General features: G+C 40.2%; 1 pseudogene; it reads left to right on the top strand.

Moving 5' to 3' along the window:
* Nucleotides 1–722: 722 nt before the first annotated feature.
* Nucleotides 723–13379, top strand: LOC137348930 (Ig heavy chain C region-like; annotated as a pseudogene).
* The last annotated feature ends 984 nt before the right edge of the window (nucleotides 13380–14363 follow it).

Here is a 14363-nt window from a genome sequence, read left to right as displayed (position 1 = left end):
GATTTCCTGATTACCGTATTGATTCTGATTCACTAGATTCTCTTTTTCAAAAGCTGATATGAATTTTACGTATCAAGGAAAGCGGACTTCTGTATTCGGTAATTTTTAAAGGACTGGCGTCGAGTCATAGTAAGGAGCAGCTCGAGAAATGCAGAGAGAGAGAGAGACTTGTATAATACGAGGAGTTTCTATTCATTCTGATTGTAAATCGTAGAACTACAGCTATTCAAATTGAAAATAAAATCACTTTACATATGTCCCGCATTTAATTGCATATTGTTAACAATTCAAATTATTGGGGATACTTCACTGGTATAGATCGAAGGGATAGATAACGGGAGATGAATTGATACATACTGTCAGTAACGTTTGACCTTGGTAACGGAATTTAATCTTAACGATTCACATCCCCTGTGATGAGTTGAGGAAATAAAGGGATTTAATTCACAGTGCACAATGCAATTGTTTATTATTGACACATTCTTCACTGCAGCAGTTCCATTTAGTACCGAGTAACACATTGCATTGAAACCACACAGCCAACTGACTATCCCTGGATACCGATAAAAAGTTCACATTTAATAATAACTCAGTGTAATGATATGAGTCCATTCTGTTGATGATGTGGAAGGTGGGACGTGGATCCAGTAACAGCCTCTATCAGGGAGTCAATAGGCGGCGCCTATAACCTCGCCCCCTTCTGCCGGGTATTTAAATGCCAGTCACTGGGACCGCAACACAACAGTGTGGGAGCCGGTTTGCTCAGTGAGTTCTTACCAGAACCATTTTCCCCGAATTGCCAGAAGGATGAGGTCGGCGATTTCTCTCAGTCTGTTGCTGGTTTTCTTATCCCGTGAGTAGTTTTTATTGTCCAAGTCTCTCGCTGTTACTGTATCAGTGTTCGTCTCTCTCTGAAATGTTACAGAGTCAGGAATCATTTCACCAGGATTAATCCTCGGGGTTTTTGATATTTTTTACAGGTGTCCATTCGGATATCGTGTTGACTCAGCCAGAGGCAGAGACCGGGAAACCCGGAGGCTCCCTGAGACTGACCTGTAAAACCAGCGGCTTCACTCTTGGCAGCACTTGGATGAGCTGGGTCCGGCAGGTTCCCGGACAGGGGCTGGAGTGGCTGGTTAGCTACTATAGTTCATCCAGCAACTACTACGCCCCAGGGATTAAAGATCGATTTACTGCGTCCAAAGACACTTCAAACAACATCTTCGCTTTGGACATGAAAAGCCTGAAGACTGAAGACACCGCCATCTATTACTGTGCAAGAGATCACAATGAGAGGAACCAGGGCTGGACATGTACAAGAACATATGGAGAGAGAATTCGATAACTTCCATCATAAACTGACCGTCAGTAATTTTATTAAATACAATATTAATGGCAGTGTTCAGAACCAGGCCATAGACCGTCTCTCACAGAACTTGCACAGTGAAAATTCAATGGTACAAATCTAAGACACGAACCGAAGTACTGATGAGTAATTTTGTCTGTGCTGATTTTTAATGTTAACAGTGTCAGCAATTGCAGATCTGGATAAGATGCTGGTTTTAATGTGACTGAGACCTGGAGGGAGTTACTTGGTTCAATTACTACTGCATGGTGTAAACTTTTGGATATATTCTGAATTAGATCAGAAGTGAATTTCTATTTGAAGTGAATATTGGGAGGCAGTACTGAACAGAGAGTGAGTGCAGTATTTGTGCAGGTTAGTGTCACTGTGGGTATGGCAGTGGGTCACGGTGCTGCACAGAGCGAGTTCTTCATACAAAAACCCCAGACAGGGAGTTTGCTCAAACCAGCGATCACTAACATGGCGGATGGTCCGTAAACAATGAGGATTAAATAAAAAATTGGGGACATGCAATATAGATTTGTAAAATTGTATAAAAGTCTCCTGCTTTATTAATGTTGACTGTCACGCTGAATCAGCACAGATGATTCAGAAATATTCCAATCTCCTTTATAAATATAATGACAGGTATAAACTGAATTATCTCACTGATGTACTCTTAGGGGGATCGCAATCATGTTTTTGAGAGCGCTGTGAAATGTAATCTCTGTATTTTACAGTTAACAGTCCACCGCAGTATTTGACACGGTCTGTCTCACTGTGATATACTGGGTGGCACAGCAGTTACTGTCAATACAAAAACTCCCTCAGCACTAATTGATGAGTATGGGTCAGTGCTCGCTTTGACAATCCAACTATATATACAGTGAAGTACTATTTGTGTCCAGCACTGTCCTCCTAGCACGGTTTATTATGGATAAACTGATTAATTACTCATTCATCAGTTGGTGATTTCAATAATTGCTGATATGTTACTGTGTGAAATATAAAACATCAGGGAAATTTATAAAGAGTGAAAAGAATTATTAACGCAGTTATAAATTTACAAAGAACCATCAAGATTTTATTTTGCCTCTGGAGTGTGGATATTTAAAATAATAATGGATTTCTCATTATTCTGTGCAGAGCCGGTTATTGTGTGACCCAGCCCAGGGAATGTAACACTGTGACTATCTTGACTACTGGGGCCAAGGGACCATGGTGACGGTGACTGCAGGTAAGAAACATACATTTATTCATTAACTGTTTTATTTGTGTTTTTAATTTTATATTTCTGTTTTTTGTAATGATACATTCGTTCACTGAAAAGTGGATTTGGTGGATTCTATATTGCGAATTTGTTGCAATGTTTTATGTGATTCTGCTGCCAAGGGATTAAAGAACTTAATGGTTTCTTTACACACGGTGCTGTTGAAGGATTTAGCTCCAGATTGATGTGATTTGTTGTTTATTTGTTGATGGGACTGAGTGTTTGGGCTACTTTAAATACCAAACGGTTGTTAAACCGTTTGACGTTTCTGCAATGTTTAATCTGGGTGACATCTAGTTGCTGCAGGTTTTCTGATCTAATAGAAACAATAAGTCTTTAAATATGTTTGAAATAAAATTATGCAGAAAGCTTCAGTGGTCAAAAATAGCCTTCTGATATTTTGATCTATTTTTATTTGTGGTAATTAAATTGCTATCTATCAATCTACTGCTTACGAATGCTCATATGTAATACAATAAATTTTGATGTAATTAAGAATTACATAAATAACAAATTTGCAGCTTTGGCCAGATTTACATTAACATAACCTCACTTTTAATAATGCAGTGATATCAGGCAATATCAATGAAATATGCTACAGAATCAATATTAATTTATTAAACATGCTCTCTGTACTAACAAATCTGCTGCCATTATTTTATATATTTGGTAATTCAGAGACAGGCAGGCTCGGTGGATTCTGTATTGAGATTTTTTTTTGGGATGTTACATTTGATTCTACTGAAAGTGATTGTGGAGTTAAGCTGCTTCGCCTTGAAACGTACTGAGGCGGGATTCAGCCCCTCAGTGATGTGAGTTGGAGCTTATCTGCTGAGGAGAGTGTGTCTCTGTGTTACAAAGTAAAATTTGTAAAACTATTTGGCGTTTCTGCTTTGTTTAACCCGGGTGACATCGAGCGGCTGCAGGTTTTCTGATCAAATGGATACATTCTATTTGTTTGAAACTGCTTCAAAGACGATTCGAAAGCCGGATAACAGGCAGATTTCAGAAATTAAAAAAAAGATATTTCAAGGCATTTAAAAAAATTTAAATGATAATTGCAGATTGAACTGTTAAGCCATGGTTTGTAATGCTCCTTCAATCCGTGAAATGTTACTGCAATTACAAACTTAATAAGTAGCAGGTTTGCAGATTGGAGAGTAAAATTAATACAATTCAAACAATTGTAATGCGGCAATATGTCCTCATATAAACCAAATATGCTTTCATATTAAGATCGATTCATTATTCATGAATCGTCTTTTACAGTTCTGGCGTGCCAAGCGCACAATTGTCGTGACCGGAAAACTTTATGACTGGAGACTATTTTTAATTGTGCTTGAAATTATTTCAATAAGAGTGTACTTATTCCAGTGCTGTTTTCAGGTTAATGAGCGCTTTTAAATTAATTGTGATATTCCTGATTAAAACAGGTGAATGTCAGCTTGTATTTACTTACAACTTAAATAGGCGTTGTAAATTGCAGTTTGTCAGTGTAATATATCTGTCCGGTTATTACATTCTTTGCGTTCATGTTCTTCCATGTTCTTTCTTCAATGTCACTTGTTGTTGGACAGTGAGATAATTATCACTAATCTAATATTAACCATTTTCCTGGGACAAGAGGTCAATGGCAGTCAAAGAATTGTGCATATGATTTTATTTAAATTGAAGAAACTTGCAGACTGCGTAAGGCTAAAGACAAACAAATAACACCTGGAAATTCAAGCAGATTCAATTAACTACAAAAGTTTAATGTTAGTTTTGAATTCAGTAACAACATCCTGTCTCCCATAGTTGTGCTGCACGCAGGATGGAATGATAGACAAAGAACAGATTATACCTGAGAGTTATGCTTAATTCTTAATAAATATTAAATTGATCCGCCAAATCTCGGCTACATTTGCTCATTAGGTTTCAATGTCACAGATGATCTGAAAGAGTTGTTTTTGTCCAGTTTTGCAGTGATCATTTTGGAACTTCTTTCAATAAAAATCAAAATATATTTAGCAATTAATTTGTGAATTACGGGAGTAAAATCTAAAAACATCGTGTGATTAAATAATGGCTGCACAGTTACTGATCGCAAAGTGCCAGGATGTTTTTGATATTTTATCTCATATAGTTAAGATTTATAACGATATTTAAACACGGGAGAGCTGCTTTCACAAACAGGCTATGTTGCAGCCCAGTTAGTGACATGTGACCCCGGCCAGGCTGAATCCATTGTGTGAAATACTCGCTGAGAATGGAAGGAGCTTATAATATATCAACGCATTCAGATACCTGCGCAGTTTACAAGTTTGTAGAGAGAAAGCAGGGCGGGACGAGAAGTTATTGTTCATTTTAAATTATTGCACTGTGATTCGATTTCAGCATGATGTAATATATTTGTCTGAAGGTTTTCATCTATTAATATGACGTTGATTATTTAATACTGATAAAGTGTCATAATGACTTAATTAAAACTCCATTAATTCACAAGGTGCCAGGCAGAAACTGGTCTTGAAGTAATATTAACTAATTTATTTATTTTTATTTATTTATAAATGATAAATGCAGTATAAAATCAGCTAACATGAATATTAGCTTAGAATATAATAGTGCTAATTCACTAAACATAAATGACCTCCCACAATTCAATAGCATACTTGCCAGGATTCCAATGAGTGCAAAGTCTCAAGAATCGGAGAGTTTAATTCATTATGTCTGGCAATAACTTAGAGAACAATATATTTCTTACTCAGCTGTTCTCAGCTCAATCAAGTATCACCGCAGATTTTAATGAATTAACTTTGAGCAGTGGTTCAACTAACTTTTTTTGTAAAATTGAATTATGAAATTGTGTCAAATCAGTGGGTAATCAGTTTGCAAGATACATATCTCCTGATTTTCTAAATTCTCACTCTGTCACTGAGTTCTGGTTATGGACATCTAATTTTCCTGAATGTGTATTCTTCTGATGCACTCATTTTAAGCGAAACTTTCTAACATGCTTTTAAGATTGTAAACAGACAGGGAGAAACATTTGGAGGTCGAAGGGAGTTTTTGAAATGAATATCAGTTTAATTTCAAAGAGTATACAGATTTGGAGTGGTCACAATTTGACAATTGATGAACTAGAATCAAACAGCTTCATTGAAATTGACAATTGAACAGATCTAACTGCTGAGAGCCCGATTGTTGCACCGTTTGTGTCTGTTCTGTTTCTGTGCGCCTGCTCACTGTGTCAGGACGAGGAATCCTCCCTGCAGGTTGCAAACAGACTGGTTCGTTTCATTTCAAGGAGTGCAACTTGATCCATTTAATTAAGAAACTTGTACCCCCGAGAAACCTAAAAGTTTGACTTTAAGTTTGATGAGGCGCCTCAGCAATGAGATCATAATTCCAGTCTGTGGCAGTCAGAAATAACAGTTCAGAGACACAACAGACGGACTGTCGAAGGAGATTTCGTCAGTTTGTAATCAGTAATGTACCTCCATTGGGAGTGATTGATTCGGCAATGTGGAGGAAGTTTTACTGTATATTTAATCTATATTGTAACTGTCCTGGGACTACTTGATGGGGACAGCGTAGAGGGAGGAATTACTCAGTATCTAAACTGGATTGAACCTGTCCTGGATATATTTGATGGGACAGCGTAGAGGGAATTTTTATTTTATATTAAACAGATGGTGTACCTGACCCAGAGTGACAGTGCAGTGTAGAGGCGGCTTTCTACGGAATATAACACTTGCGATGTCTGAGATTACAACTCATGATAGGGCCGTATAGAGGGATCTTTACTTTGCAGCTTAACTGTCCTGTACCTGATCTGGGAATGTTTTCCCCACAGTGTTCAAGGAATCTCAATGTGCATCAAACTCATAAGCTGTGAGTCCTCGACCCAGATATATGAATATAAATTATTCAATTGTCCAGATGAAACAACGCACATGAATTGATTTTAATAATAATTCTTGGCCAAATTTTAATGAATTAATAATATTTAAACATATAGATAATTATTGAATGAGATTGGCCTGATTTTGAGTGCACTTTCAGAACAAACAGTTTCAGGAAGTGATTGCAACGCTCCAGAGACCAACGCCTGTTCTGATCTGATGGGAGACTGGAAGTTATTTTGGTGCTTTAAATGGAGATAGTCGAGACTCCCACTCTGAATAACCATCAAGATATTCTCATGTTTGAAATCATTATTTAGTTCAAGTATTTTCAAAAGGTCACAGTCAGTGATAAACTCTGCTGAGATGCAATCATTGGATTGTGTCACAGCAGAGGGCACACAGCCACTGAAGTAAGCTCTTGTGAAATTTTTGAAGTGATATCATTAGCCTGCAATCAATGTCAATCACAATATGCTTTAAGTCTCTGACAGTATCTGATTGACTCATTTGAATAAAATCGCTCAGAACCTCTTATTTTAAAAACTCTCTTTCATTATAAAAAGCAACAAAATATATGTCACAGAGATGTTAAAATTTATGAAGCTTTTCATCCCATTAAATTGGGGATAACTAATACTACTGAGTCGGGTAGAATGATAGAAAGTTCTCGCAGAGAATGTGGCCATGCAGCCCGTCATGCCTGTGTTAGCTCTCAAAGCGCTCTCCAATTTAATCTTCCAAGCCAGTTTTTCCCTCATAACCACGCAAATTAATGTCCTTCGAGGATATGTCCGTTTGCGCCTGCAGAGAACCTGCACAGGCACGACGGGCTGAATGGCCTCCTTTTGTGGTGTAATCGTTCTCTGCTTCTGTGAAAAGCACCCTCTGTCAGGAAAGAAACCTTTTTCCGCAGCCAACACCCGCCCACGATCTTTTTTGACAATTAATTATTTTGTTACTGACCCACTTTTCAGAGGAAATAATTTTTCCTTATCTGCTATATCAAAACATCCCATAATTTTGAACAGAACTAATCGGTAACCGCCTAACGAGAACAATTCGGATCGTATAATAACTCTATATAACTGAACTCCCTCATTCCTGGCATCAGTCTGGTAAACTCCCTCTACAATCCCCCCAAAGCCTTGACATCCTTTCGAAAGTGTGATGGCCAGAATTGTGCAAAAATACTCCAGCCTAATTAGTGATTAGTAATACTGTAATATGACTTCCTGGTTTTTTGTAATTCGTACTCCATTTTACAAGACCAAGTATTCCATTCGCTTTCTTAACCACCTTGAAAAAAAACATTGTGAAAATGCAACTCTGGTCCCTCTACATTTCTACCCCTTCAATATAGGGCCATTTAGATTGCATTAACTTTCCGTATTGTTCCTCAAAAGGTCCAGCACTTCACATTTAACCGCATTAAATTGCATTTGCTCTGTCTCTGAACATTTCACCTGCCCATGTCCTTCTGAACTCTGATACTATCCTGCTCACTATTTGTTTTGTGTCATCTTTGACCTTCGAAATTCTGCGCCCCATACCCAATACCACGTCATTATATTTAACAAAAATAATAATGACCCTATGACCGACCCAAGGGGGATCACAATGCTTAATTCTCTCCAGTCAGAAAATCATTGGTTCACCGTCACTCTCTGTTTCCTATACCTGAACAGGTTACTGAGACCCCTTTAATCCACGCGCTTCCATTTTCCGAATGTTCTCTTACGTGACATGTTATCTAATGCCATTTGAAAGCCCATATGTCCTACTGTTGCGCCACCATAACCGGCAACCTCTTTTACATCATATTGGTGAGCAAGCTTCCAATATCTGACCGGTGGGCCTCAGGTGTTTGAATTGTCCACACAAATCAGAAGTGAGTTGACCATGTCAGCAATAACACTTCAGGAACTTTTGTCCTTCCTTGCCTGGAACCTACTGATATTCACTCGATTTATAATGTGTAAGTAATGTCAATATCAGATATTTGTAGAAGAAACCTGTCCTGATGTTCACCTTATAGTCGGTGCAAGCAGCAAGAAGATGTGGCTGTAACGACACAGTCAGCAACACCAGTTCTCACTGGTGAGGGGTGGGAAGATACTTTGGAAAATTAAATGGACCATTTAAAGCGCATCAGTCCAAATGACCGATTTTTTGGAATCGGATTTAATTCGGTTTATTATTTGAGTTGGAGGGAGAAGCAAACTCCAAAGAATCCATTCAGTCGAATAATATGGAACAGAAGTCACAATCTTCAAGTACTGAAAAGGAAAGTGGTAGCTTAGAGTCATTGCCGAGTCATTAAAAACTTTAATTCCAGAAACTAGGCTGTGTAAAAATTCCCCTCTGAAATCTGTGTACTAAATGATTCAGTCCATATTTTAAAGTAGACTTCAACTATTTCTTGTAAAAGTTCTTCATTATTATGGGAACATAGAAGATTAAAATGAAGTCTGGTAGAGGTGTTTTGAATAATGAATGTTTTTATACAGAAATTCAGACACCAATTTGCCCAGATCAGTGAGTTGGTCTGCAGAGGGCACTGATTTAAAATCAGCGTCAAAAGAATGAAGGAAGAGGGTATGAATCTACTTTTCTACACAGGGGGTTGTTAGGATCTGGAATGTCCTATCAGAAAGAGGGCTGTAAATAGAATCTAAAATAGCTGGATAAAATGAAATTTTGAAAAGATTACAAATTGGAAGGTCATCTTTCACAGGCCTGATGGACCGAATGGCCTTCTTCTCAGCTATCATGTCTATTAATTTATCACCCTGGGTCATAAGCATGCTCGGATGTTTTGTAAGTTTTTATGGGAAAATAATGGAATGAATGTGCCTGGTATTCAAGTTTACAGTATTAAGTTCATTTTATAAGCACGCATTCCAATGGCACTTTTTCAGGGTAGTTGCTATTTTTGTGGAGGGGGAGTGGGAGTTGGGGGTGGCGGGGTTGTCTGCTGGTGGTGGGGAGGGGCGCTGGGAGGAGGTGGAGGTGCGGGGAAACCCAGCAGTCAATTTGCAGAGAAGAAATTTCCAAAAACTAAATGCCGCGTGTTTTTTGACCAAGTGCTGTTGATTTAGAAATAAATATTGGCTGAACAAAGCGGGGAAACTCCTCTTTCAGTTTAATCCAATGAAAAATACCTTATTAAGATAACTTCAAAAGGCTCTTACTTTTGTAATGTGACAGGTCCTGAAAGAGAGGTGTGTTCCTGACCAGGGGACCGACAGGTGATGATCACCAAATGATGTAACTGATCGCAGCTCAAATGTGGATGAAGGTTTTAATCGGAAAATATTGGAATCAGTTTCCAGCTGGAGTCGAATTGCGAGATGTCTGGTTATTTAATAAGCATGAATCACAGTCTAACTTGTTCAATTTGCCATTCTTTCCTAGCGACACCGTCTCCCCCAACCCTTTACGGCCTGTGCTCCTGTGAACAACCCAACACCGACGGCTCCATGGCCTACGGCTGTTTGGCGATGGACTACATCCCCCAAATCACCAGCGTTTCCTGGAAGAAAGGTGAAGAACCGATCACCACTGGTTTGAAGACTTACCCGTCAGTGCTGAACAAGAAGGGAACCTACACCCTGAGCAGCCAGTTAACCATCACCGAGTCAGAGGTGGGAAGCAGCAAAATCTACTGCGAGGTTCGACGCGGAGAGTCACTCTGGATCAAGGAAATTCCAGGTTAGTGCTGTGGAAACTGTGGAAAAACAGAAAAGCTAGAAGGATCTTGTGTAGAACTTTGGCTATTCCACATTTAGAGGGTTGTACACAGTTCAGACCCCTGGAAACATCAGTTAGTGCCTGCTTGATGCAAATAACCTGTTAAAATATCAGAACAGTTTGTATTAGTTGTTAATTTCTTCTCGAAATGTCTAACATGTTTTTCTTGAAGATTGTAAAGGTGACATCGTCCATCCAACTGTTATCCTCACCCAGACTTCCAGTGAAGAAATCACAAGCAGCAGATTTGCAACTGTCGTGTGTTCAATCATCGATTTCCATCCAGAAGCAATAACCGTGAGTTGGTTGAAGGATGGACATCCCATGGAATCGGGCTTCGTCACCTCTCCCGCCTGTGAAACGAACGGGAACTTCTCAGCGACCAGTCGGCTGACAGTCCCCGCTCGGGAATGGTTCACCAACACGGTCTATACCTGCCAGGTCTCCCATCAAGCGGTCACCCAAAGCCGAAACATCACCGGATCTCCAGGTAAGAGGCACAGTCCCAGGAAGCTCCACACCTTTCTGTACTCCATGTTACTGAAAGTCAGGAATTTATTGGAGTTTGTACAAAGAACAATTTCTAAATCGCCATCGTGCAGTTTTTATGTGTCATTTCGCTGTGAGTTTAGGATTTAGAAATTAGAAATTACGATTGCTCACGGTTCAACATGTCATCACATCATGAAAGAATGTTTAGCTCTACTGTGATGTCATATAGTGAGTGAGGTGGCCTGGATATCAGCTTTATCCTGAATGGGCTAATCATACACGGAGCAGCAATCGGCATCTGGAACCCTTTCTTGGTAACGGCCTCGGAATCAGGTGCCAGAAAGAGCATCTACCCTATTTAGAAAACTGTGTTCAATTCTGGACTGCAGAGCACAGGAAGAATGTATTGGCCTTGGGAGTGGTGCAACAAGAATTGACCATAATGATAACGGGGCTGATCGGGTTAAGTTATGAGGACAGGTTTCACAGGCCAAACTGGTATTGCTTTGAGTATAGAAGATTAAAGGGTGATCTAATTGAGGTGGTTAAGATGTTTACTGGAATTGATGGAGTCAATGGAGAAAAATATTTCCTCTGGTGAGGAACTTCAGAACAAGGGGGCATAACCTTCAGATTAGACCATGGTCATTCAGGAATGATATCAGGAAGGGAGTATTCACACAGGAGATAGCGGTAATCTGGAATTCTCTCCCCCAACTCACTTTAGAAGCTTGACATCCATTGAAAACTTTAATGTTGCGAATGACAGATTTCTGACAGGTAAGGGTATTAAGGGTTATATATGGGTAAACAGAATTAAGATACAATTCAGCCATCGTGTAATTGAATGGCGGAACGTGCTCGAGGGGCTGAATGGCCTACTCTTATTCTTATGCTCTTATTACAGTCCTGTGGTCAGATCGCCTTCTAACTCCAGGCCGACACATGAGAAATACTCACTCGTGGCAGATATTAGAAAACTATCTCATCCAGTATTGCGAATTATTCCTCACCACACAAAAACAAAAACCTTGGGACTGCATTTTACCGACCTTTCGCCCCTCCTCTGTCTGGTTGCTGAACATTTTCATCTCCCCAAATATACTGACAAGGCACCAGAACATTAACTTTGTTTCCAGTTGGTCCGAAAATTCGTAATTTCATTCGTTATGAGCCAGTATGAATTTCACGTGTAGCTCATGTCCTAGGGTGACAGAGCCATTATATTCAGCAGAGATGTGATCCGCTTGGATGTCCCAGATTTTACAAATCGTTGCCCTTCCCTAGAACGACAGTGTTGAAGTGAAAGGTGTTTTTCCCCTCCTTAAGAAAGTGATAGTTAAATACTCGCGTCCTGATCCTGAAGATGGAGATTTCTTTGACTCTCATTTCTGTTCTGCAGATTCTTCCGAGTGCAATCATCCAGTAATTAAACTACTGCCACCATCAATAGAACAGGTCTTACTGGAGGCGACGGTCACCTTAACCTGCGTCGTGTCTAATGCTCCTTATGGTGTCAACGTGTCCTGGACACAAGAACAGAAGCCTTTGAAATCAGAGATTGCCGTCCAACCCGGTGAGGATCCCGACAGCGTGATCAGCACTGTTGACATCTCGACACAAGCCTGGCTGAGCGAGGCTGTGTTCTACTGTGTGGTGAGCCATCAGGATCTGCCGACTCCTCTCAGAGATTCCATCCACAAGGAAGGTGAGCAATGTGATTGAAGCAATAAGTCAGAGGTTGTGCTTCTTGCCGGTGTTTGTGCAAGGCCCAATTAAGTGGTTGAATGGATTACGCTGATACTTTAATTGTAATTCACTATTGAACCTCCCTGGGACCAGAGGTGATGCATTTCAGGTGATGCTAGATACGTAGATTATGGAGAAAGGAATAGAAAGAGCTGAAGTAAGGTGGGAGGAGGTCCGTGTGCAGCATAAACACCAGCATAGGCTAGCTCGTCCTAATGGCCTGCTCCTGTGCTGCAAGTTCTATGTAATTTTCCAGTCTAATCCTTTATGTTCTCGGCGAGCAGGATTGCAGCGCCTCTGCGCCGGCTGGAAAACAGCACAGGCCCCAGAGAGGAAAAGGAAAACCTTCACAATTTCTCTCACATTTAACCACCGGTGTCATTGTCTCTGAAATTGTCTAGTTTATTGACATTTATTTTAATTTTTCAGCATGGAAAGATCTGCGGGAACCGTCTGTGTCTGTTCTCCTGCCTCCAGCAGAAGAAGTCTCCGCTGAGAGGTTCCTCTCCCTCACCTGCTTAGTGCGAGGTTTCTCCCCCCGAGAGATCTTTGTCAAGTGGACCGTCAATGACAAGTCAGTGAATCCCGGCAACTACAAGAACACCGAGGTGATGGCGGAGAACGACAAGAGCTCCTTCTTCATCTACAGCCTGTTATCCATTGCAGCGGAGGAGTGGGCCAGCGGCGCTTCTTACTCCTGTGTGGTGGGACATGAAGCGATCCCCTTGAAGATCATCAACAGAACAGTTAATAAATCCAGCGGTAAACCGAGTTTTGTGAACATTTCCCTTGCACTGTTGGACACCGTTAATTCATGTCAATGAGAATTTATCGATTGCATTTCAATTCTTAAATAAAAAAACACAATAAAGACCTTTTCTTCCAATCGCGATTTAAATACACAACAGCTCAATTAATTGTGCTTCCCACATTTGCTAAGTGTAGGTCTTTTCATCAAAGCATGATATTTGCAGGTCTCGGGCCCAAGTCTTGTACAACCAGTGTTTCCAGCACATATTAATTCACAGAGTAAACCTGATTCATTATTGGATTCTGTGGAAGAATTTCAGCAACTTTCCTCCCGTTGGAGGAGGGGGAGGCGGTGGGGAGCATTAGAGGGGGACAGGGGTGGGGGGCCGGGGAGGAGGAGATGGGGAATCTGGACATTTCTCCTTACCAACAAAAATACGCAGTGCATTTATATCTCGGTGTACCTGCTTCTCGTGTTGGCCATCCCTTCAGAATAGGGTCAGTTTTTAGTTGCAGCATCATGCGCACTGGGAACTGAAGTGATGGCCACAGACGAATACGAAGTCTTCCCAAAATCCCCCATCAGAAAGAGGGGGAAGAGGAATTTACTAAAACACTGTACCCCACTTCCCAAACAGAGAAGAGGAAAGGGTACTTGTGAATCCACTGCAACGGTACTTCTGCAACAGACAGACGGTAAAGAGAATTGTGAACTGACTGTAGCTCCTCCCCATATTTCCTCCAACAGAAAAAGGGGCAAGGACATTTGTAAACCTTATACTCCCATTCCCTCTGCTCTCTATTAAATGGACTCAAATGCCTTCAGTACAAAGTCGGCTTCGAGCGCAGTGTGCGAAGATTTTAAACTTTCCACATGGGAATCATATTGTAAAATATATATTTACGTAACGTAATATCGTTCACGGTTTCCCTGTTAAATTCTAATAACATAATCATCTAAATCTAGCTGAAGATTTAATCATCTCCTGTTCCTGATGATTCTGAGGCCCATCAGTTTCATGGAAATAAAAGCAAAATATTGCACATGGGGGAAATCTGAAATAAAAACGGAAAATGCTTAAATACTCAGCAGGTCAGGCAGCATCTGTGGAGAGAGAAG

This window comes from Heterodontus francisci, chromosome 34 (assembly GCF_036365525.1).
Source record: "Heterodontus francisci isolate sHetFra1 chromosome 34, sHetFra1.hap1, whole genome shotgun sequence".
Classification (NCBI taxonomy): Eukaryota; Metazoa; Chordata; class Chondrichthyes; order Heterodontiformes; family Heterodontidae; genus Heterodontus; species Heterodontus francisci.
The sequence above is the reverse complement of the archived record's forward strand: the minus strand, read 5'-3'. Positions and strand labels throughout refer to the sequence as shown.